The sequence below is a fragment of the Macrotis lagotis genome, chromosome 2 (genome assembly GCF_037893015.1).
Source record: "Macrotis lagotis isolate mMagLag1 chromosome 2, bilby.v1.9.chrom.fasta, whole genome shotgun sequence".
NCBI classification, from domain to species: Eukaryota; Metazoa; Chordata; class Mammalia; order Peramelemorphia; family Peramelidae; genus Macrotis; species Macrotis lagotis.
In genome coordinates this window covers 111562535-111589458 of record NC_133659.1, presented here as the reverse complement: position 1 = coordinate 111589458, position 26924 = coordinate 111562535, and positions in this window count along the sequence as shown.

Here is a 26924-nt window from a genome sequence, read left to right as displayed (position 1 = left end):
GAACATGGAATCCTTCCATTTTCCATTTCAACTCTAGGCATTGATATTCCATGAGCTCCAGTGTGCATGCAGTGTAAATGCTTTTGCATCATTTTAAAGCCTTTGTTGTTTTTGACTGCAGCCTTTGCAAATCATATTTAATTTTGTTTATCTAGAATGACAATGAAATGTTTAAAAAAATATATTCTGTTCACACTTCACACTCTTATAGTAACAGACGAGCCTTATGTACTTCTGTCCTCTGAGGAAGCTTATGGTGAAACAGGAGAAACATTATGAATAATTAAAAATGATAGTATTTACTCCAAGAGAAAAATAAATCTTTTAGAAATCTCTGCCTGAAGAAAGCTTTACAATCAGGTATCATATCTCCTTATAAATTAATTGCAAGTCTTCTCAAGTAAGGAGGGATTGCATTTAGTTAGACATTAATGAGATCGATATGCTCTATTAATGAGATCAATAAATCATTTGATTATAAAGGTGGGAAGACTGTGGTTTTGGTCACTTTTTGATAATATTTTGCTTTGATAATATTTTTCCCCTCTTCCTTTAGTGAGCTAACAAGTTAGTACTCAGTGTCACTTGGTTGCATGGAATTGTGCTAAGAACTGTTGTATAAACAAGAGGCAGCGTCTATGCCCTTGGCTTCTCTTTGTCTGGCATCAGCAAGGCATGGCACCATGGCACACTGCCAAGGCTGGGCAATGTGACATCTGGTGACAGAATGTGACAACTGATACATCCTAACCTGTATCTCAATGGACTGATGGTCAGTCTGACCTTTTCCCCCAGATCTTTCACCTTTGTTTCTGCAAGGCAATGGGATTAAGTGGCTTGCCCAAGGTCATACAGCTAGGTAATTATTAAGTGTCTGAGGCCAGATTTGAACTCAGGTACTCCTGACTCCAGGGCCAGTGTTCTATCCACTGCACCACCTAGCTGTCCCCTAGACCTTCCACTTTTGATATGATCGCCACCAGCTTTAACACCAGGACTGAGTCAGCTGGCCATTCATGGACATTTGCTTTACTCTGTTGGTACTCTCCCCAGCTCACCGGACCCTGTTCTCTAAGGCATAGGCTCCTCTTAGGGCAAACCCATCCTAGAGTAGCCCTGGTCCTTCACAAAGAAAAGAGAACTCTCTGGGTTCCTGTCATCACCTAGCAGTGTCTGTCTCACCCTCCATAGTTGGGGATCTGAACCCGACTCCCTTTTGATTGTCCAAGGTAATGGAGGCTATTGCCCATCCCTTTGGAACAGCCCTCACCTGAATCTTGGGACTGACTCACATAGAAGCCTTCTCCACTCTGGCCTTCAGAGGAAAGCCTGTGAGGAAAGGTCCATCGAGAGACAGGTTAGGATATATCAAGTTGTTCCATTTTCTTGCCAGATCACATGCTGGTGCCTGCCTGGCACTGGTGGTGTGCCCTGGTGACTCACTGAAATGGGAAGAAGTGAAACCTATTCAGGGCCAAGAGACTCCTGTGGCAGTCAATCAATACTGGTAGTCCTGTTTCCTATCAATCAGGTCATGGGTGGAATGGTTCAGGTAGAGGTGTGTGAGGAGCCTTACACAGCATGCCACTCATTTTAATAAACATAATTGTGCAACAGATGCCACCAAGCATTTGGTTGGTTAGGGTGGTCCTCTTCAATACCAAAGTCAGCTAGTTATATCTACCTTCATGGAGTTTAAACAAAGAAATTCCACTCTGAACTGCAGAATATAGGAAATTTACTTTAAAATTGTTTTGTTAGAGAAAGATGAGAAGTGTTGACAACTTGACATCTACTTTATTTTTTGGTTTTCTTCTAAACCTTCCTTAAGTGAAAGAGATATCATATGATACAGTGGAAAGAATGATGGACTTGAGTTTGAAATCTGACTCTCTTATTGTGTGTGTGACCTTGTGACAATTTTCTGTAAAATGAGAGAGTTGGATTAAATGGCTTCTTGGGCCTTTCTTTGTCCAAATCAATGAATTTATGGTTCAGGAATGATGTGTTACAATAGCTTACATTCCAGAGGTGAATCAGATGGTCCCTCTAAGTTCCCTGACAAAGAGAAAGTGGCAACAGGCAAATGTCAAAGTATCTATATTATTTAATAATAATAGTTAGCATTCATATGGAATTTTTTTTGCAAGGCAAATGGGGTTAAGTGGCTTGCCCAAGGCCACACAGCTAGGTAATTATTAAGTGTTTGAGGCCAGATTTGAACTCAGGTACTCCTGACTCCAGGGCCGGTGCTCTATCCACTGTACCACCTAGCCGCCCCCAATTCATATGGAATTTTAAGGTTTGCAAAGTATTTTACAAAGAATATCTCATTTTATCCTCACAACAATCCTGGGAGGTAGGTGCTGTTATTAGTCCCATTTTTCAGATGATGAACAGGAGGCAGGCAGGGGTTGTGACTTCTCCAAGGTCCCACAGCTCCTAAAGAAGTTGGGCCAGAAGGGAACTTAGGTCACTATTGGGCTACTTACCTAAATCTGATAATATGTAGACTCTATGTCAGCTTAATGTCACAAAATCTCAGAGTTGGAAGCCAATGCAGAAATATATTGGGGTTATTAGTGTTTTCATGTAAAAACTTCAATATTTTGTTGGACTGTGGCCTTTGTAATGTGGGTATTTCCTCTAGTGGAAAAGCCAACAATCCATCTAGATCTTCTAATTCTGTGCCAGCTCTTCTCTGTCTTCCCAGCTCAATCAACTTGAAATATTCTCAATGAATAGCCTTGTTGAGTATTCTTCTCCTGCTATAGTTCAGTAAATCTCATTTTTCTCACTGTTGAATGAAATATGAGATCTTACTTTGCTCCAGTAGTGAACACAAATTATCAGGAAGCTGGCATAAGTCAGGCCCAATCCAGAACACTTGGTTTTGGTATAGCCTGGAGAGATAAAGTTCTAGGAAATGTTCTGGACAGTCAACATAAATTAGGGTAAGATCTTTCATCAAAGGGACCCCATCCTGAACAAGGAAGTATGGGTTAAAGGAGGCTATATGTCTATTCTCCCATATCTTCTCCAGGAGATGATAAACCTTAAAGCCAAGGCCCTCAATGAGCAGAACTTGGAAATTCTACATATTCTAAGTTAAGCATTTCTTCTTCTTCTAAAAGAGCATCCTAGTGCCCCAGGCAAGGACTGCAGCTGAACCTGAAGCTGGAGATGGTAGTAACTTTAGCTGCTCACTGAGATGTGAGCCCCAAGGGTCCTGCAGATAGATCCATCCAGGAGAGATACCGTGACCTCCCTCCCTTTTTTTCTTTCCTCCCTCCCTTACTTTCTTCTTTCCTCTCTCCCTTCTTTCTCTTCCTTAGGCATACTGGTGATCCCAAATCCCCCAGGCTTACCTGGGCACCCACTTGCCTTAGCCTCTCCCACCATGTTTTGCCCTTTGGCTCTTTCAGTTGATCTCTGGTTCTGGCTCAGTAGCAGGTACTTCTTTTCACCTACTCTCACTAATTATGGCTAAATTTATAGTGGAGAGGTTAATATAGTATATAGATTATTGCCTATTAATTTTGCTACTTGGTGAGATTGTACATGTCATCTTTTAGCTGCTTGTTTGAAGACTGTATCAGACTAAAATCTGCCTCCCTATGACTTTCAGAGACGAAAAGTCCAATGAAAACTGGAAAAGCCACCCTTCCATACAACATACCCAATAAGTGGTCATCCAGCTTTCCTCTATCATTTCTATCTATCTATCTATCTATCTATCTATCTATCTATCTATCTATCTATCTATCTATCATATCCTGCTCATTTATCCCTAGTTTTGCTCTGTAAACTTCACAGTATAATGAGCTAATCCCTTTTAAACATGACAGCATCTTTACATGTTTAGAGATACTGATCATGGTTCCCCAAATCATCTATTTTCTAGGATAAATTGGGTTTTTTGTTTTGTATTGTTCCTCATGTAATATGGTTTCGAATTTCAGTTTGTTCCCATTACTCTAAACATGTGGCACCCAGAATTAAATATGATACTCCAGACGTAGTTTGATCAGTTCTGAGTAGAATGAGACTTGGTCTGAACCCTTTTCTTCTTTTAATGAATTCTAAAATCACATTGGCATTTTTGTTGGCCACATCAAAGTGTTGGCTTACAGTTAACTAAAATCTCTTTTTTTACGAATAACTTTCTAATCAAACTTCTTCCATCCTGTTCTTGTATCGCTAATCTTTTGAACTTAAGTACTAGAACTAAAATTCATCCTTATTAAATTTCATCTCATTGGATTTGGTCCATGATTCTGGCTTGCCAGAATCTTTTTTTGGATTTTGATTCTGCCACCCACTATTTAGCAATAAAGACCATCTATGCCTCTTTCTCAGGTCACTCATTAAATAGTGATACAGGAAAGGATCAAGAACAGTGGGACTAGAGACCTTTTTTCAGAATGCTACCAAATACACGAATACACTAATCATTTCAATCTCTATAAATCTAACTAAGCTATTATCTAGACCACATTTTTCTATCTTTTCCTCAAAGATAAACGATATTAAATTAGGATGTAGTACCATATATAGCATCCCTCTGATTTATTCATTTAACAACTCTATCAGAAAAGGAAATGTAGTTTCTTTGGTGCAATGTGTTACAGATAAACTGCATCTTCATAATCATTCCTTCCCATCTAATTCCATTCAATGATCCATTCTATATTTTTTGAGGGGAAGGAGAGGGAAGGAATAATGGTCTTTGGTTAGACAGAGCCTATCTCCCTCCTGCCTCCTTTTTTAAAATTGGGATATCTTTCAACCTTCCTTTTCTAGTATTTCTCTCTTTCTTTGAAGGTTCTCAGAGATTATCCACAGGGTTTGAGCAATCAGATTTATAAATTCCTTTTTAAGAGCCCAAGGATGTAATTTATCTGGGTCTAGAGACTTGAACTCATTTAGAATAAACTACTATATGTTATTTATTTTTATTTCATTTAGTTAGTTTTACTCACTTTGATTTTGAATTCCTTTTAACCTTTGTTCTATTCTCTTTGGTCTGAAAATTCCTTGTCAGAGAAAACAGAAGTAAAACAACAATTGACTTTTATCCATTTCTCATCCAGAAACATGATAGCAGGTCTTTTCTTATTCCAAATATATTTTAAATACGTTTTATTGTCTTTAGCATCTTTTCCTCCAATGATCAGCTCATTTTGGATGCTAACTTTCCTCATATTACTTAAAGGTCTGAGACACTCTTGTATTGTTCCTTTGTGTCTTTCTTTCCTTCTTTGAATATATCATTTTTCAGGCCTGAGTTCACCTGAAGGTACCCTTGGTGATCATTTTTTTCTCTTTAGGTGTCTTTTGCTTTTCTTTTTTCTTGAGATTATTTACTCTCAGAATTTTACCTTTGGAAGCCTTATGAACCTCTTGAGTCAAATTTACTTTTAGAATCTCAGGCCAGGAGATGATAGCAGCTAGTGCTAAGCCTTTTCCTACAGGCCTATTTGTTCAATTGTTTTGTGACCCCACTTGCGACTTCTGTGACAAAGATACTGGAGTGGTTTGCCATTTGCTTCTTCAGTTCATTTGACAGATGAGGAAACTGAGGCAAATAGGGTTAAGTAACTTGCCCAATGTCTGAGGCCTTATTTCAACATTAGATCTTCCTAACTCGAGGTCCAGTACTTTATCCATTGTGTTACCAAGCTGCTCCCATCTAGATAACAAGAGCCTTGAAATTAGAAGTTTTCTAAGGCTAAAATTAAATCTCTTTTTCATCTAATCTAGTTTTGATTCAAAGTTAATATTCATAGATAACTATTAGTGATTGGGTTAGAAATTTTTGATAATTTCTTTTTGAATTCCTGATAGGGATACTGAGCCCCATAAACACATTTCAGACTCTCAACAAAAGATCCCAAAGAAGCATTGTAGAGGTTAAGAGTTATTCACTCCATTCCTAAGATTCTCCTTAATAATAATAACATACAAATGAAGTTGACCCAAAACAAAAATTAGGTGAAAACCCAAGCTGGTTGCCCTTTTCATTTCATGTCCAGAGTCCTGACTTAATTTTGAATACCGGCTATCAACCAATCCAAAAACTTTTCTGTCTTTCTATATACCAAGTTTCTACCAAACTCCCATTAGGATCAGTTGGTTTCAAAACCAACATAAAAGTAAAAATGATGAATATTGTAAAAAATCATGAACTAGGATTATATGAATTTGGAATTGGTGAGTACATAAGTAACATCTGGGTTTCCTACTGTCTTAAATGCAAAGGGATTAGTTTACTAGGAAAATAAAAAGTGTAACCAGTTGGCATTGCTGTGGAGAACTCATGCTTCTTGTTACCTCTTCTCAAAAGGCTCTTTCTTCTAAGAACATGCCCATGTCCTCTCACTAGGCCAGGTTTGGGGCTTACCCTTACCTTTGACCACCACCTTGTCACTTAACCCTTTCTCCTCTCTACATCAGAGTCTGAAGTTTTTTGTCTCTTAGCTAAGCTTGAAGCAAATAGATCATAGTGGACAATGAGCTAGGGGTCTCATTGGTGCTCAGGTCCATGTGGGTCCCTTTCTTGGATGCTCTAGATAGCTTATTAATGTGTTGTTTTTTTTTTAAATAAGAATCATTACAACTTCAGATCCTTTAGAACCTTCAGATCCAATTTGAAGTAGGATCACTAGGATAGGGTAAGTCCCTTACCCTACTTATGTCTGTGAGCCACAGACAGCCCCTTGCCCATTTACACTATCTGTAGGCAATTAAAGATAAATCCAACTCAAAAGTAATTTTATCTTTATCTAGACATAGCTGGCTTTAAAGTACTATTGAAAACAACAAAGACTGGAAAAGTACAGAAAACTCTTTATTATATTAGCCATGCTTTCAGACTGAAAAGGAGAGGAGAAAAATTGGAGATAGACCATTTTTTCCATCTCTCTCTCTTCAGTTTTTAAAGGGACTGTCATACATGGTAGGTTCACTTGATGTTCCATAAATGGAGGCTTGCCTTTGACTCTTCAGTCATAGCTGCCAGTCTTCTCTTCCGTCTTCATTGCTGTCTTCTTCTTAGTGGTTGGGGGCTGGGGTGGATTGGAGAGAGGTGAGAGGGAGGAAGAGCTATTACTGACCAATCAGTACTTCCACAGAATAATTTAAAATTATTGTTGTTCAGTTACATCTATCTCTTTGTGATCCCATTTGGAGGCTTCCCAGCTGAGATACTAGAGTGATTTTCCATTTCCTTTTCCAGCTCATTTGACAGATGAGGAAACCTGGGTAAACAGGGTTAAGTGACTTGCCCAGGATCACACAGTATCACAGACTGGATTTGAACTCAGATCTTCCTAACTCCAGGCCTGGTGCTGTATCCACTGTATCACTTAGCTGCCCCCATATATTAATCCTCACACATTCCTTCCACTCCTTAAAAGCAGGTCCAGAGATTTCTGCTTGGCAAAAATTCACCCCACTAAGTCTATTGTTATGAAGATCAAATCAGATATTTGAAAATCTCTTAGTTTACACATAGGAAAGTTGTCAGTAAATACTGGTTCCCTTCCCTTTCCCTGTGTATAGGCCAAAGTGTTAAAAAAATTCAATTAACTATTTTATAGTTAATTTTCTAATTCACACCTCTTCCCCACTTTGTTTAATTTAGTAAAGTTTTACTGAATACAGAACCACAAGCCCATGAGGAGCTCCACCAAGTAGCTTTGAATTTAGGTCCTTTTAGAGTGTTCTGCATCTTATTGGACATCCTCAAAATCTTAGGGCAGTTAGAAGGTCTTCAAGCATAGTCTTACTGCTGTCTTAAGCACTTAGAGCAGAAAAGTACTCCAAGACTTTTGAGACACCCTGTATTTTTAGATGATGAGGGAAATGGAAGTATTTAATAAACAATAAAGGATTAAGTAGACATGTAGCAGAGCTCTCAGGTCCCAGTGACATTCAGGAAATTTTCTGATAAACTTAATGTGAGTCTAGAATTATAGAATGGAAGCATAGCTTTTTTTTCAGTGTTCTTGGGTGACTGAGCTGCTAATTGACACAGAGATGTTCTAGGGCAGGAAATGCTATTTTCTTTGGGCATCTATACATCATCAGATATCTAGAAGGTATCATGAGTCCATTGGGGGATGGGAGTACCCAAGATCCGTTGTGGTTTTAAGTGAAGCCTTGGAGATGATTTGGGGATCCAAACTGGAGGTTCATTGAGATAGAAAGAAGCATGTCCAATATGAGCTATAAGAAACCTAATAGGAGTTAACAGGAATTTCAGATCATAACTCAAATAAGTGTTTAAATTAGGGAGCCAAGAAGTATCAAAAAAAGGAATTCAAAAGACAGACCTAAAAATGCCTAGGTAAGAGAGGCAGTATGGTGAAGTCTATGGACCTATTCTCAGAATAATGTCATTAAATGCATAAAATATATAGGGCAATTATATTGAAATAGTTATCAAAATATCTATTTAGAAAAAAACAAACAAGTCAGGTTGAGAATATCTATAGACTTTTGTCCTACTTTTCACTAACAACCAAAATCTCTAGACACACTAAAAAGAATAATTTAGAAAATTCTGGTATTGGATGGTTCTGTATGATATATTAACTCATAATTATCTTACCTAAATATATAATTTCTGAATTTGTATATATCCTTTTTTATATTTGTAGTTATTCTTTCCCCTTGTGAATACATTTTCCCTAGAAATGCTTTCTTGTAGTCTGGAGTTTTTGGCAGATACAAACAAAGAAGGAAGTTATTAGTGTTAGGATTCTACCTGAGTTCTTAGGGAGAGAAGAAGGGAGCTGAAGAATGGGAAAAGGTAATAAAGCAGTCTCAGGAACCAGGGATGTTACATGGGTTTGGAATTTCAAGGATCAGGAAAGTTTAGAAAATAGTAAACAAGGAAACCTTGGAGCTTAAGGGCAAGCTTGTCAGAACTGGCTTTGAGAAGGTGCTGGCATCCTTGGAAAACCCAAGTCCAAGACTATGAACATAGAAGGGGCTTAATTATTATTTACTAATGGACTGATGAAACAATGGTATCAGAGAGGGAAGCAGGAAACCTAGAGAGATGCCTTCACTAGGTCAGTTTGGTGCTAGCTACACTTTCCTGTATTCTTGATTCCTAACACCTGATGTTACTTTGACAGACTATGTAAGAAACTAAGACTTACCTGAGCCCAGACTGTGATAGAGAGAGTGCCCAGCACCTCCTCCATTTCCCACCTTCCTCCTTTTCCTCCCTAACCTCCTTAAAGTTTCCTTAGTTAAGAAAAAGTCAACACATGACTAATTCTAATTTTAAAATATAAAAACAAGTTACTCATTTTAGATAGTACTTTCAGGTTTATAAAACATTGTCTTCACAAAGTACAAATATGATTATTCCATTTTATGAGGCTGAGAGGTTAAGTGACTTGTCTAGAGCTAGTAAATGTTGAGGGAAAGACTTGAACTCAAATCTTCCTCCCTCCAAGTCTAAACTGCTGTGCGGTACTTCTCTGTGACTCTGGGCAAGTCACTTCTTCCTGCATCAATGTCCTCATTTGTAAAATGGGGATAATAAGAATACTTATCTGTTAGGGCTGTCCAGAGGATTAAATGAGTTTTGATTTGTAAAGTGTTTTGCAAACCTAAAACTTCATTCAAAAGCTGACTATTATTATTAAAGGCCAGGGAAATCCATTGGTCACTCAATGATTTCAATGTGGTTATGGGTATGGGCCTGGAAATCTTATCTAAACCATAAACTATGAAAAACCATAGAACTATTAACAATTAATTCAGGACACACAGCTTCCCTCGTGGTCTCCTGGTTGCATGTGTGATAGTATCAGAGAGGTGCTCCTAGGTGGGAATCCAGGAATCCCAGGGATAGAGCTTACTCCTTAGGAAATCTGCTAGAACTGGTCATAGGGGCTTGGGATCCATTGCTGTTGGTCCTTCAGTTGCCCTATCTGCTCCTGATACCCCTTGGGTGAAGGATAATGCAGAAAACGTTTACTGTCTCCTGGGTGTCTAGGGAAGAGAGACTGATCAGATTCCAAGTGACTTTTAGGCACAATGAACCATGCACGTTTTATTACATTTATTCAATTGAGTCATACTCGTAAATGGAATATTTATAAGAAATAGTGTCAAAAGTTTTGACAAATATAGTTCTTAACCCATTGCCCGGAAACTGTTTAGTCCCAACACAGATTTTAAATATTCAAAGATATGGCTGTTACTAAACTTTAAATATGCATGTACTGGTGATAACATGTACTTTATGAGCTGGCTTTCTATTATTAATAGGATGAGATGCAAGGCTTCTAATTAGGCATGAAACAAGCCACTGTAAACTTAGCACATTGCACATAATCTTTTTAGAGTTACTGCAATTCTAAATTATTTTTCTAATACCCCCATGATTTATTAGAGGATCTCCGTGGATGCATCTTATTGCTTCATACTGGAGCTTCGAGTCTGGCCTATCTTAATGTGGATGATGACCCTTTTGGGTTTTGTAAAATATTATCTAAAAATTCTAAATGACTCATCACACTATGCATGTAATACCATCAGGTTCATCTGTATTGTCTCCTTTAAAGCTATATTACCCAATTATCTATCTATTCTTATAAGAATTTGTATATGAATTTGTTGTGCTCAAAGTTACATCTAGAGAAACTTGGTAGGCAAGGGAAAAGGGAAAGAAGCTAAGGATGTTAACTTGATTGGTGATCCAGTATTCCTATAGTTGGGAGTTGTTTTCTTGCTTTATAATATGCTTTATTTTCCTCTTCTCTTGGCCTCTGCATTCTCTGCTCATAATTAGTTTTCACAACTGCATCTGACTTCAGCTGGTTGTATGACTTTGGACAAGTCTTAATCTCTTACTTAATCTCTTACATCTATACAATGAAGGCTTTAGCTGAGGTGATAGGGAAAGTTGCTTCTGGCTATATAACATCTAGAGTTTATACTGTGACCTCAAGACCTGAAAAAATACTTGTTACATTACTTATATAACTGTAGTTTTGTGTAGAGTTTCTGAAGGGAATGTCTTTCTTTCTCTATTCTATCTCCTCCCAGTAATTCACCTCTAAGTGGCATAGTGGATAAGGAGCTAGAGCAGAGTTAAGAGGAGCCAAGTTTAAATTCTGCCTCATTAGCTGTGTTACTCCTAAACTCATTTAACTCGTCTCAGCCTCAGCTTCCTCATCTATAAAAAAAAGAATAATAACAGCTCCTGCCTTAGAGGGTGATTATAAGGATTAAATAAGATAATACATGTAAAAATGCTTTGTAGATACTAAAGCACTATATTAATGCTAGCTATAGTATTAATACCTCTGTACTTCCATATATGTTTTTTTCTTGTTATAAGTATTCTCTTCTTTGGGGTGTGGGGTGTATTCAAGGAAGACTAATACCTCTGGTGTGAGGGCTGCTGAGCCCTTTTCAGGAGGTCTACCTGAGCCACCTACCTCTTTTTGTTTTTTTTTAGATTTTTTGCAAGGCAATGGGGTCAAGTGGCTTGCCCAAGGCCACATGGCTAGGTAATTATTAAGTGTCTGAGGTCAGATTTGAACTCAGATACTCCTTACTCCAGGGCCCGTACTCTATCCACTGCACCACCTAGCCACCCCCACCTACCTCTTACCTGTAGCTCCAAGAAGTTGTAGCATGCACAGTGGCCATACCCTGGTAAACTGTTTTGGCAGGTGGGCTAAACAAGGTTGAGGGTAACTGAGGGGTAACTCAAATCCATTGGTGAATTAGGAAAGGTGTCTACCCCAAGCATGTGAAGTCTTCCACAGGTGGAATGGACAGATGAGAATACTTGTTCCAATAGTGTTGTAGGCAGTGAAGAAGGTGCCATAGAATGCTTAGACAGCAAAGACACCAAGGTCATACATTGCATCTAGAGCTATCACCAGTTGTCTTGACTCTGTCTTGCCACACTGGAGCATGATGACTTTGGGAGAGAGCAAGGTCGATGACTTCATGCAACCCTACCTCACTTAAATCTAATTTATGGCACACATCAAAAGAATACACAAGGTGTCCCAGGTCAGACAGTTGTTTCCCCTTGAAAGCAGCAGTGAGATTCAGCTGCCCCTTAGGTGACTGAACAGCTCTTTTGAGAATCACACTGCTCACCTCCTGCTGGGAGGAAGGGACTAGAAAAAGGTGCCCTAAAAATTGTCTGCTTACCCAACCCTCGTCTGACTACCTACTGCAGGTGGGGGGATCCCACAGTGAGTTCAAGACACAAAAAAATCTACAAAAACTTCTTCAAAAAAAGATTCTACTCTATCGGTGCATGGAATGTGCACACCCTCATAGACAACACATGATCCAATAGACCTGAAAGATGAGAACTCAGCAGGTGTCATATCTAACTAACAGCTCTGAATGAAACAAGGCTGGCAAATGAAGGCCAGCTGACTAAAGTCAGAGCTGGATACACATTTTTATGGAGTGGCAGAGCATCGTGAAGCTGGGGTAGGTTTGCAATCAAAATTAATGTAGTCAACATTCTTGAATGTCTACCAAAAGGAGTGAATAACAGGCTCATGGCAATGAGATTGCCACTTTCAGAAAAACACCATGCCACCATCATCAGTGCCTATGCTCCCACCATTATGGACACTGATGAAGTCAAAAAAATTTTTGTGAAGTCCTGGAGACCCTTATCATCAATGTGCCAAAAGAGCAAAAGCTTATAATTTGGGGGGACTTTAATGCTAGAGGAGGCTCAGATTACCAGACATGGCAGGGAGTCCTTGGAGGGAATGGAGTTAGAAACAGCAACAGTTGTGATCACCTACTACTGAATACTTGAGCATCTCATAACCTTCTTATCACAAACACAAACACTTCCTGGATGTATCCTCGTAGCAAACATTGGCATCTAATAGACTATGTGATATTAAAGAGAACAGACAGACAGGATGTGAGAGTGACAAAGGCAATGTGGGGTGCAGTGCTGGACTGATCACAGACTCATCCTCTCTAAGCTAAATATTTACATTCAACCCAAGTGGAAGCCCCAAGGAAAAAGGACCACTATAAAAATTAATATTAGGAGTTTAGAATGTCTCTCTGAGTGGAAATGGTTTATTGCTAACTTGGGAGGGAAAACTGAACCCACACATACTTGGCAAGAGAGTGGGCAGCTTTCAGAGATCTGGTGTATGGCACTGCATCTGCTCATCTTGGGCCAGAACACTCACAAACATCAAGACTGGTTTGATGAAAATGAAGTTCCAACTGAAGAAGAGATTTTTGATTCTATTAGGTTCCTTTCAAGTTGCAAAGCACTTGGTGCTAATTCTATTCTAGCTGAGATCTACAAGGTGGTGATGGTGGTGGGGGTCCATTTCTCATCCAGAAGTTGACTGAAATTTTCCAGGTTATGCAGCATAAAGAGATTATCCCCCAAGAATTCAAGTATGCCTCCATCGTCCACCTCTATAAAGGTAAAGCAAATAGTTTGTCCTATGACAATCACAGGGGTTTTTCTCTTTTAGTCATTCAACCCAAGTGGAAGATGATCACCTCCCTGAGAGCCAGTGTGGCTTCAGAAAGAGTCAAGGAATAGTGGATATGATGTTTGCTGTCTGATAACTCCAGGAAAAATGCCAGGAACATAACAGAGGTATGTATAAAACATTTGTAGATCCCACCAAAGCCTCTGATAGGGTCAGCTGAGAGGGTTTATGGAAAATTATGTCAAAATTTGTTTGCCCAGAGAAGTTCATCAGTATTGTGGGTCAATCTCATTGACAGCATGCTTGCCTGGGTTTTGGGTAGTAGATGATGCTCTTGTGATTTCCCAGTCACCATTGGAGTGAAACAAGACTGTGTCCTTGCTCCCATACTTTTTAGCATGATGTTTTCAGCCATGTTATCAAACACCTTCACTGTGGAGGAATATGGCCTTAAGGTCAGCTAATGCATTGATGATAACTCCAATTTGAAAAGGCTACAAGCCAAGACCAAAGTGGAGAAAGTGTTGCTTCATGATCTTCTGTTTGCTAATGCTTATGTGTTGGGAACTATTGTGCATTGGGAATACTGTAAATTATTATCACCTGATACCTTTGAACATCAGAACCTTGTTTGGTTAAGTACCATGGGAGTGGGAGTGGATTAGAGACTGGAAAGGTATTTAACCACTTTTATTCTGGTAAATAAATGGAGCACTTGGAGATCTTGATGAAGTACTTGTCTCCCAGCCCTCAAGAAAACAGGTGCTCCATCAGCCTGCACCACACCATCCAACAATTATAGCAAATGGATAATTTTGAATACTATGGATAAGTTCATTTACCTTGGCAGTGTCAGGAAACTGAATTGCTTCCATTTAAATTGTCTTAGGAAGATTCTGAAGATCACCTGGCAGAAGATACCAGATACTGAGGTCCTTTCTCGAGCTAAACTGCCAAGCAATCCAACATTACTATAGTGAGCATATCTACAATGGACTGGGCATGTTATAAGAATGCCAAAAACACTTTTATGGAAAACTCACACAGGGCAAGCACTCACAAGGGGGTGAGAAGCAGCAATATTGAGAAACCTGAAGGTTTCCTCTTAAGAAATTTAGAATTTATTGTGAAGCATGGGAGACACTGGGCACAAGACCATCCAGAATGATGTACCCTCCTTAGAGAGGGTGCTGCTTTCTGAGGAAGGCAAAATTGAAGTGACTCAAAGGGAAATATGACATATGTAAATTTAGAGTAAGCACCCCAGTTGTTCACATGGAGTATTTGTGCCTGACCTATGGTAGAGAATTCTGAGCTTGTATTGGTCTAATCAGTCACAGATATACTCTAATTTGTTTCAATCATATTGTCATTTTGGTCTTCTTTGATAATGAAGGACAAGAACCATTCTCTTTTTTGGTGCAGACCATAACTCACACTTGTGATTTTGTTCTGTATGATTCTCATTTATGTTTCCCCACGGATGCTGCACCAAGGATCTAGGGACCAACCCCCATGTGCTGGAGATCTTCCCTTAAATTTTTTTTAGGCTTTTTTTTTGCAAGGCAAATGGGGTGAAGTGGTTTGCCCAAGGTCACACAGCTAGGTAATTATTAAGTGTCAGAGACTGGATTTGAACCCAGGTACTCCTGACTCCAGGGCCAGTGCTTTATCCACTGTGCCTAGCTGCCTGGATCTTCCCTTAAATTTTATAGGGAGCAGTGCTCTTTGTCTCTTTGTATTCCCCTTTCTTTTTGTTTTACATTTTATTTATTTAAGGCAATGGGGTTAAGTGATTAACCCAAGGTCACACAGCTAGGTAAGAATATTAAGTGTCTGAGGCTGTATTTGAACTCAGGTCCTCCTGACTCCAGGACTGCTGTTCCATCCACTGCACCACTTAACTGCCCCCATATATCCCTTTTTCTTACTATATGACCAACCTACCTGTTCGTACAGTTACGTGTTTCCTCTTGTTGCTTGCATAAATTATCATTGATAATATATTGCAATGTACCCTTATATTTTCATTGACTTTAGGGTTACCCACACTTAACATATAGCATCATCAGGAGATCATTTGTGTTTAAAAAAGTTTTTGTGCATAGGATCATGGCTTAAAAGTTTAGAATTGCAGGGTGGCTAGGTGGCACAGTGGATGGAGCACCCACCCTGGAGTCAGGAGTACCTGAGTTCACATCTGGCCTCAGACACTTAATAATTACCTAGCTGTGTGGCCTTGGGCAAGCCACTTAACCCCATTTGCCTTAAAAAAAAAACTAAAAAAAAAGTTTAGAATTGAAAAAGACCTCAGCAATCAAACCCATCCCCTCATTTTACAGATGAGAAAATTAAGGCAAAGAGAAGTTCAGCAGTCTATAGTTTTCTGACATTGTCAAATATGTATTCATAATCACATTGAAATCAAAGCATGGCTACTGAGGTTTCTTGCTGAAATATTACAGCAAAGCAGATAGAGCACTAGACTTGAAGTGAGGAAGATCTTTCCTCCAACACTTATGAACTGTGGGCAAATCATTTAGCCTTAGTTTGTAAAATGGAATAATCATACATGCAATACCAATCTTACAGGATTTAGATGAAGAAAGTAGTTTATAAATCTTAAAGTACTATATACATGTGAGTTTTACTATTTTGTTTTAAAATGTTTGCCAAGCTTGTGTTGCTCCTTTGTCAATGGAGGAAATTTCAAGAAGGTTGAAGGAGTTGGGCAGGAGGGAAGGAAGGAAGGAATATAACTTGGAAAATGGATTGGCCCAGAATCTCATAGATAGTATCTGAAGCAGTACTTGAATCCAAGTCTTCCTGATTCCAAATCCAGTGCTTATGCCTAATTAGCTTGGGGTAGTGAAAGTAGTAACTTAAAAGTCTAGCCTTTTCTCTTCCTTTTCTTTCTTTTTCTTTTTTCAAGGCAATGGGGTTAAGTGGCTATACAGGCCACACAGCTAGGTAATTATTAAGTGTCTGAGGTCGGATTTGAACCCAGGTACTCCTGACTCCAAGACTGGTGCTCTATCCACTGCACCACCTAGCCGCCCTCTTCCTTTTCTTTCAAATCAGCCTAGCTCACTGGCAAACTTCAGGAATTCTCCCAAATATAAGCACTAATGAACTGGCCATCCCATTGTATATCATAGGCTACTCAAGAGACAGTTTTCATTTATTCATTGTTTCATTTGAGAGAAATGATTATTTAATACATCAATAACTAATAATTGAATTAGGGTTAAGGATTTTTTTCACTTCCTCTTCCAGAAATCAACTACTATGGGAAATCTTGGGAAAGACTTACCCAGCTTGAAGGCCAGTATCTAATCAAAGCGAGTAAGGAAATTCTAAGTTTAGGTAAATTGTGGATTCCTGCTGTGTTTACTCAGACAGTTGATACTCATAAGTCTCTTTGACCAAGAATGAATGTTCAGTATCACCAAGACCCTCACTGAAATAAGTCTGCTTCTCATTATAATATTCATTCTTCTCATTACTTAATGATCAATCAGAGTTGATTTCCATCCTCTGGTAAAACCCTTCCAAAGACCTTAAAATCAGTATTGAAGATTTCACAGGTTAATAGATTTTGATCTAAGAGAGAAGAGCAAATGACGATCCTTTCAGTAATAATATGCTAGCATTATAAATAAAATGATTAATTACCCAGAAACTCTCTTAAAATTCTTATATGTCACCCATTTTTGAGTAAGCATGGATTTCAATGAGAAGACTCTAGAATATTCTAATATTTCATACAATCAGTATTATGTCATCTGCAAACACCTGCAATTGGAGTATCTGGACAAACTTGCCATCTATATATATAGATCATCTTTTGGTTTGAACATTGCTTCAAATATCCTCCCTGATAGTGGTAAACATGTCTGGTAAGCTTACATGCATCTCCCTGATTTATGAATTGACTTGACTTTAATTATCAAAGGAGTAATGAATAGAATTCTTTCAATCTTTGCATCTGACAAAGAATCTTGTATTATATTTATATTTGCACAAGTCTTCTTCCTGCAGAACAAGAGGATATTTAGTATTATCAAATCTAATGATTTGTGTAATCAACAAACAGGATCATGGATTCACTCTCTTTTTTAGTCAATTATGAGACTATAAACATGTAATCTGCTATAGAAAATAGTTTTTGAAAGTCTGCCTATCTTCTCATAGTTTCATCAAGGATACCTCAGGACATATAGACCATTTCTGTATAGATTCTGTAAAATTGAAAAATGGGGTCTTTTAATATGTAGAATTAGTTATTTCACTTGATTTTTAGATAATCATTAAAGTTTTCCCCAAAATCTTATTCTGATGCTTCTCTATGATGTTGAGGTGAGCCTGAGCTCTTAAGGACTAATCCAGAGGATAGAATGCTCTGACAGATTCTTCTAATTCTGGAAAAGCTTTTGAGTTCATTTTTGGCACCAAAACAAATCTGCTTTCGGAGATCCCTTCTAGCCATCATCATCATGTAGGCTCATCATCAGTAGGCTAGTCACATGATAATGAAGTCTTTGACCAGTGAAATCCATGAAAGAAAGAAAAATACAAAATGGAGCTTAGTTTTGTTATCCACTGTGCCACTTAGCAGCCCAACTCTAGGTAGTCTAAATGTGGGATCCTTTTTCTAGTAACCCATTGAGTGAGAGGATTGAATTATATCAATACTGATATTCTTGTAGGAGATAAAATCAGATCACTCAAGCAACTAAACAAGAATGATTTTACAGGTTCTCCTGGGGAAATCAGTAAGAGAGATGACAGCAACCAAATTCAACAAGAAAAAATTTCATACAACATCTAGTCATCTCTCATTGCAATGCTTATGATCAACATCTGTAAAAATAACCATAAGGAAAATAATTGCATCTAAATTCAACAAAAGGCTTGCTAAAATACTCCCAATCAAATTAACTGACATGGCTTTAGAACAGAAGTGAATACTTACCAGGCAACTAGGTAGCACAGTGCATATATAGAGTACTGGTCTTGGAGTCCGGAGATGAGTTTTCCTTAGTTCAAATCCAACTTTAGACACTCAGCAGCTGCATGACCCTGGGGAAGTCATTTAAGCCTGTTTGTGTCAATTTTCTCATTTGTAAAATCAGCTGGAGAAGGAAATGGCAACCCACTGCAATATCTTTGCCAACAAAAGACCCAAATAGGGTCACAAAGAATCAGACACAATTGAAAAATGGCTGAATAACAAAATTTACTTATTGACTTTAGATATTTAATGACTTTAGAACAGAAGTGGATCATAGAAAGAACATCAAGAAATAAATTGGTAAACATGGTTGAAGAATAATATAAGAACCAATGATGAAGTATGTTGCTTTCCTGCTGATAGGGAGGTCATAATGAACTCAGGGTGTAAAATGAGACATTTCTGGGATATAGTCAATAGTATTTTTCCATTTCCTTCTCCAGCTGATTCCACAAATGAGGAAATTAATACAAACAGGCTTAAGTAACTTCCCCAGGGTCATGCAGCTGCTGAGTGTCTAAAGTTGGATTTGAACTCAGGAAGACTCATCTTCCTGACTCTAAGACTCTATATGCACGGTGCTACCTAGTTGCCTGGTAAGTATTCACTTCTGTTCTAAAGCCATGGAAGTTAATTTGATTGGAGTGTTTTAGCAAGTATTTTGTTGAATTTTGATGCAATTTCTTTTGCTTAAATATGTAGATTTATTACAAGGATTTTTTTCCCCAGTAGGAACAAAGAGGAGGGAGAGAAAATAGATTTTGGTTAATTAAGATAATTTAACAAAAATAAAAATAAATGAATAAGAAATGAGAGACCAAGTGCTTATAGATAATACAGAAAAATCACATGTATAAATCACAATCACTTTCTTTGAAAAGAGAGTCTAGTCTGGTAGTGCTGGGCAAAAATCAAATAACTTCATAAAAAATTAAACAGTATATTTTTATGGACAAGAAACATAATGTGTTAAAATTCAGAATCAAAACCAAAGAAAGAATTTTAAAAATGATAAAATGTTATTCTAACTTGAACTATTTAAACAAGTTGTTGATGCAAAAAACTGGGAAAATGAATAATGCATAGATGATCATTATTGCCTAAGGAAATTTAACTGGTAGAAATCAATTGCTACAATGGGGAGACTGAAAGAACCAAGAAACTATTTCAGTCAATTAACTGTTTCCTTACTAAGAAGAGAGATACACAGCCAAGGCAGCACTATTTTAGAATATATAAACTTTTTTTTGTAAAATCTTATAGAGGATGGTAGAAAATTAAGATCTGTTTACTTTATAAAGCATTAAGAGGCAGTGAAAGGAAATATAATTATACAGAAAGACCAAATTGAGGCAGAGCATTCTGAAATCATTTATGGATGAAACTGGAAGAAAGACAATGAACAATAATGGAATATTATGCTCTGTCTGTCCAACCACATCCATATTATTGTATTCAGGTACTGGTGCCAATGCTTAATAAAGTCACTGATGAACTGGCATTCACCCAAAGAAGGGCACCCTACACTGTAAAGGACTTTTGAGTATATATAAAGGTCAATTACAAAACTAAGGATAATTAGAACATAAGAATATTATGTCTTTAAATATCTGAAGGACTGTTATGCAAAAAGTGGGCTAGCAAAACATTTCCATAAAATTTCTTATGCAAATGTCAAAATCAGACAAGATTCCTTGAAAGATATACCCACAGAGGTAATGCTGTTTGGCAGCTCTCTCATTATTAACATCAAGTGTGGCATAAAATATAAGAGTGCTATGCTTGTCAAATGCTGTTCTCAACTGCTATGAAGGATGTCTACCATAAAGACCAACTAAAGGATCCTTTATACACCCTCCAGATGTTTCTGTCTCCATATGGTATTATGCTGATTACATCAAGTTCTGGAACACTGAAGATTCTTGTCATTGAGATCCATAATCACTCAAGAGTTTTGTCTAACTGTCTACTTGAGGGGAAAAAAAAGTAGATGAAGAATGTTTATTTCCAGATTATGGTATACAGTTTAGAGACAACCTACAGAGCAGACATACACACATACACTTGTTATCTCTCTCTCTCTCTCTCTCTCTCTCTCTCTCTCTCTCTGTATATTTATGTATGTATATATATATATATATATATATATATATATATATATATATATATATATATATCTTGTATCAACACTAAAGGTCACTAATAACTAGATTAGCTTGGGGAAATTATAAAATGTTTTTAATCACTCTAAACTTCTCCCTGAAACAAAGATTCATATTTTACAACATCAATATTCTTCTGGTGATACTATATGGCTATTTATTATGGAATATCCAAACTTCCAAATAATTAAAGGTGAGTTACCCAGAGAAGCTCATGATAGTTGTGAATGGTTTGCACCATATTTTCAATGTAGAATTACAAAAGAGAGGTAAATATTTCTTCAAGAAGGTTGGCCAGTCAAAAGATGAGAACAAGAGGTAACCCAAGGACAGTGTATGATCCATTGTTATCTGCTTAGTGTCAAGAGATATCTAGGGAGGAAGCAGTTTGTAGATTGGATTCCAATATGGAGCACTTGGGGAAAGACATGGGAAAGATGTGTAGGAAGAGAAAGAGTGGAGGAGTTAGCATGAATTATTAGAGGGAGTCTTACACTGATGAGATCACAGATCTATTTAATATTAGCAAATATAATGACGTAATTTCTAAATAATGTACTCCACAGAGCAAATGCAGTTAATTCTCAAAAAAAAGTTAAAGTCTATAAATACACAGCAAACCAGCTGAAAGTGGCAGGGGTTGGATTAGATTATTAAGTCACTTATAGCTGAATCATTATGACAATATTAATAGCTTGCTCATGTATAATGCTTTAAGGTTTTAGCAGAGTTTTACAATATTATCTCATTTCATCCTCACAACAACCCTATGTGGTGGGTGCTATCATTATCATCACCATTTTATAGAGGATGAAACTGAGGCAGAGAGATATTAAGTGGTTTGCCCAGGTTCAAGGAGTGGGAGCATGACTAAGGTTGAAGCTCATCTTGATTCTATGTCCTATAGTCTATCCACTGAGCCACTATTAACATTTAGATGAAGACCTATTCCACATTAGGACCTACAATTGAAACCTCTTTTTTTTTTCAGAGAAAAAACACAGGAACAAAATGTTATCACTGAAAGACAAAGGACAATTCAGATGGATAAAACCATGCCAAAATGTGGGCCAATGCAAACAAATGACAAAAGAGAAAGGTGACAATGTTATCTAGATAGCTTCAGAATGCTCCAAAAGCACACATTCCTTACTGAAATCCCAATAGCCAATCATCTAAAAGAGGGATTCTTCACTTGAGGTCCATGGAATTTAAAAACATTCTTTTGGAAATTGCATTTCAATGCAAATGATTTCTGTTGTAATTCTCTAAAAACATCCATCCTAAGAATGCTATTCTAAGAAGGTCCATCAGCTTTTCTAGACTGACAAGAAGATACAGACTTCAAAAAAAGCTTAAAGCCTCCAGATCTAAACTTAGAAAAAAGGTAAAGAGGAAAAAACTATGAAGGCACTTAATGTTTATTGATTGATTGGTTAAAGACACAAATAATCATGGATTTAAAGCTGGAAGGGACTCTAAAGGTTATTGAATCCAATCCCCTATGTCTATAGATGTGGGAAATGGAAACCTAGAGAAGTTAGAAACCTTTCCCAAGGTCCACTAGGAAATGATATTGGGAAGGGATTCAAACTTAGGGCTCCTGACTTCACAGGCAGCAGCATATCTTACATGGCACAAAATAATTCACTGGCCCACTTTAAACTCCAAATTATACAGTTATGAATAGGAATTTTAAAAAATATATATACATTTATTTATAGGAATTTGTTTAATTAAATTAAAAATTAAAATTATTTAAAAATTAATTTTTTTAAAAAAATTTAAAATTTTAAAAATTTTAAAAAATTTGTTTAAAAAAATCAAAGAAGCTGCACTCCCACCACAAAGCTATTTTTCTTACAGTAGGATAAAAGAAGCATTTTTGTAAAACCAACTAACTATGTGCTGGTCAAAGGACTTTGACAAAGATCTTATTTGATGTCCACAACAACTCTGTGAGGGAGTTGCTGTTAATTATCTTCATTTTGCAGTTAAGAAGACTGAGGCAAACAAAATTACTGACCTGAACCATGGTTGATAAGTGTCTGAGGCTATATTTGAACTCAGGTCTTGCTAACTCCAGGTTCAGCAATCTTATCTGTTTTACTACCAGTTGCCTATAGGATTTTAGCACTCATTAATTTTAGCATGATGTAAGTCAAAATAAGCTGAGAATATAATATGTACTTAATAAAATTTGTTGAATTTTTTTACCAAAAAACGTACCAGAATACATTCTTCTTTTAAAGTTAATAATTTTAAAAGAAGAATGTATTCTGGTACTTTTTTTTTGGTAAAAAAAATTCCCTACTTTTAAAAATAATACAAGAGGAGGGCAGCTAGGTGGCGCAGTGGATAGGGCACTGACCCCAGAGCCAGGAGGATCTGAGTTCAAATTTGGTCTTAGACACTTAATTACTTAGTTGTGTGACCCTGGACAAGTTACTTAATCCCATTGGCTTGCAAAAAAAAACCCCAAACCCAAAAAATAATCCAAGAGGGATAAAGATATTAGATCAGAAGGAGTAATTCTTATTAATATTTCAAAACATCTACTGTTCCATCAACATGGGAAGTCCTTCCTCTCTACCCAGAGCAGATTTAAACCCCCTCTCGGCCTTTGTAGAGGGTCTTCATGTGAAACTGTGACCAAAGATATTCATTGACGAGTTCAACCTTGGGGTATGGGCTGGATCTCAGGTGATGATGGGCTCCTAGGAATCAGGCCTCATGTTTATAGGATTCCCCAGTGCTGATTAAGCCTTCAATCTCTACACTATAAAAAGTGTTGGAGTAATTGTTCTTATAGAGGAATACATGAAAAAGTATCTATTGGGCATTAACTCTATGCCAAGAACTATCCCTAAATGACATTTAAAATAATGGTGAAATATAATAGAAACACAGACAATGCATATTCTTACCTTGGGGCAGAGGAGGAGGTGTCTCCTACAAGATTAGGAGAGTTGGCCATCTTCCTACAGGGAAGGGGCTATGGAAGGACTAAACATTCTCAACACAAGTTCTTCCCTGCTGAGGCCATACAGCCTTAGTCAGCAGCCCCAATGGCACAATCAGTTTTGGCATCTCTCTAGAGAGGGATAGGAGAGAGAGATTTGGAGAGTAAGCAGCTGTTGGAGCTGCAACAGAAACAGATGTTGGGTTGGAGGGTATTGGATGAGAAATAATTTTTATTGCCCTCTCTCCTCAGGGACTCCCCATTGAGGGTCCACTCAGGCTGTGATCTTCTCTTAAGGTTTCTACTCCCAATCTAATCTCCAGAATTGGAGAAAACCCAATTGCTCCCACTACAATGTAGCCAGTCTGCAAGGAGCCGATGAGAGTGGTTGCTGGGGGTTTGTTGTTGTTGCATTATGTCTAAATCTTCATGACCCCATTTGGACTTTTCTTGGTAAAAGTATCAGAGTGATTTGCTATTTCCTTCTCCAGCTCATTGATTGAGAAAATGGAGGTAAACAGGGTGAAGTGACGTGCCCAGGGTCATGCAGCTAGTAATCTGAGAAGCTCTATCTGAGGCAGTTATTACAAGACTCATTTTCCTGAGTCCAGACCTGGTGCTCTATCCACTGGACCACATACTTGCCTTGCTGAGGATTTTAGTATTAAGGCAAAGGACTTAGTTCCACTGGTTTCATTTTCTTCTGAGAAGCAGAAAGCTTAAAAATAAAGATTACAAATAAAATTCATAAAATGCTCTGAGCTCCCAAGCAATCTGTTGATTATGGATATTGGAAAGAAAATTTCTCAGCTAGGGGAATTTGTTGTAATCAGTTATGCACAGGTCTACTTTTGTTAAATTCTCTATAGAAAGATTTCTTAACCTTTTTGGTATCATGGACCCCTTTGAGAGAGAAGCCTATGGACTCCTTAAAATGATGTTTTTAAATGCATAAAACAGAATATATAAGTTTACAAGGAAAATCAATCAAATTGAAATAGTTATTAAAATGTTTTAAAATGAAAAAAAACAAATTAATAGGCCTTAGGTTTAGAATGCCTGATTTACAACAACAACAAAAAAAGTAATACCAATTTGGGATTTAATTAAAATAATCATTTTTTAAATCTTGAAAAGCAGTGCTTAAAAATTCAAATAACCATGAAATATAATGGTAGGGGTAGATTTCACCATTATACTCTCAACTAATTAAACATTTGTTATGCCCAACAAAATCAAACTGAAATGCAAAGTCCAAAGCTTTAAATTCTGTATACCTCTGGAGTTATTTAGGGAAGTTCAGCCTAATCCTTTGTTGCATACCTTCCTAAAATCTTGTGCTAAAGAGTCTTAAGGAAAGATTATCTCAGAAAAATCTGGAAATTAACATTCTTCCAAACTTCCGAAAACATGGTGATAACCAGCAGATTTCACTTAACAGCTCTTAATTTTCTATCTGTCTTTGTGCCTTACAACATTGTACCTAAAGAAGAAAATGAAAAGCTAATGCCTCCTCTCTGAGAAAAAGTCTGGTTCTCGCAGAATTCCCAGAGTTAGAATGGGAGCTCTGCCCATAAGGATTAGGTATCTGTAGGTTGCTAGAAGTCATTCTTACCCTTAGGTGAAAAACCAAAATATCCTGTATCAACAGATTTTAAGTATTCTTAGGCATTCCTAACATAGGTCCACACATAAATTTCCTCTGAGTCCTTGTTCTATGGGACATCTAAAATTTTCCCAACAGACCTTGTCAATGAATTACTTACCCTTCACTGTAAAGCCCCAGAGAAACAATGGACTTACAAAGAAAGATCAGGCACTTGGGGTGATTAATCAGGTTTTTAAGACTCGAAGGCAAATCTTATTCTATCCTAATCATAGGAATCTCACTCAAATTGTCTTGATTCATGTCAAAAATCAGAAAAGGAATCCAGTCTCCCTAAATGTATAAAAGAAATACTAAACATTTATGAGCTATGAAAATGTGATCTTCGTGAATTGCTTGGCACCAGTATTTTAGGGATTTGAACTTTTATATAGCTCCTAGGTTTCATCTCTATAAGGATATGGTAATACAACAGATATTAATACTTAAGCATTCAAACAAGCAAAGGTTATTACAAAGAAACTGGTCTGACTTGTAAAGAAACACAATGGAAACAGAAGGTATAATTATGCTGTAAAGCAATAATAGAAAAAATGCTAATTTTTCTCTATTGGATCCCTAACAGTAAAACTAAGGTATCAAGAACAAAAGTCCCAGATGGAGAATCTCTCTGCAAATGGGAGGGACTCAAATTATCCTGGTTAAAGCCTGTAACATCCCTTCTGGCAATTTCCCCAACTTACACTTGAATTGATAGGTCTGGTTCTTAGAAGTGGTTGACACCCATTTCCTCATGGATTCTAAAGATAACCTTGTGAGCAGTTTTGAAGAATATGTATATATGTATATATATATATATATATATATACATATATATTATATATATATATAATAGATATATATATATATCAAAAGCCTTCATTAATATTCTTCCCAATGATTATCATCTAGGACTTCCAATTAATTAAAGACAATTAAAAAAATCTCCCCAAACAGGGAGCACACTCACATCTTATACACATAAAGGACTTAGGGAGAATGGGACGATCTCCAAACATTCTGTGGTCATATCTGGCCACTGGACTCAAATGACTTCAGAGGAAAGATTGAGGCTGGTGACTGCACAGCACCCTCTCACTTAAATCTAACGTGCAAGTTATGACATCACCTTCTTGATATCATGGTCCTCTTTAAGAATGAAGGACAATTGCTCTTTGCTTTGCTCCAAGGTTTAAAAGCTACCTTTCCTCAGTGTGTTAGTTTGTCCTGAGTATGTTTTTTAGATTACAAGGCAGATTTTCCATCAGCCACCACCTCTCCAAGTACACTGCTACCAGCTCCAGTGGACATTGCTACTGATGCCAGTGCCAACTCTAGATTTTGCAATCATTTGAAATTCATAGGATCAATGGTACTGGGATGGGAGGGGGAAATAGGAAAGAGGTAGAGAAAATACTTTCCTTCCCCTACACCAAGGAATTCTTCACTGTTTGGATTCAACCACCATCCAACCAGAGACACTAATTTTTCTGGTGTCTCGAAATAGGCATAATTCAATCACTCCTTTCTGGATTAATGAGCCAACTGGTGAGCCATGGAAAGGAAAAACATGTATAAAGCTTAGAGGCATTCTCCTGGAAAGTGTGTTCCATCTGCTGGTGCTGTCCTAAGTCACTTTCACCAACTCTGTCCCTCTCCAGAG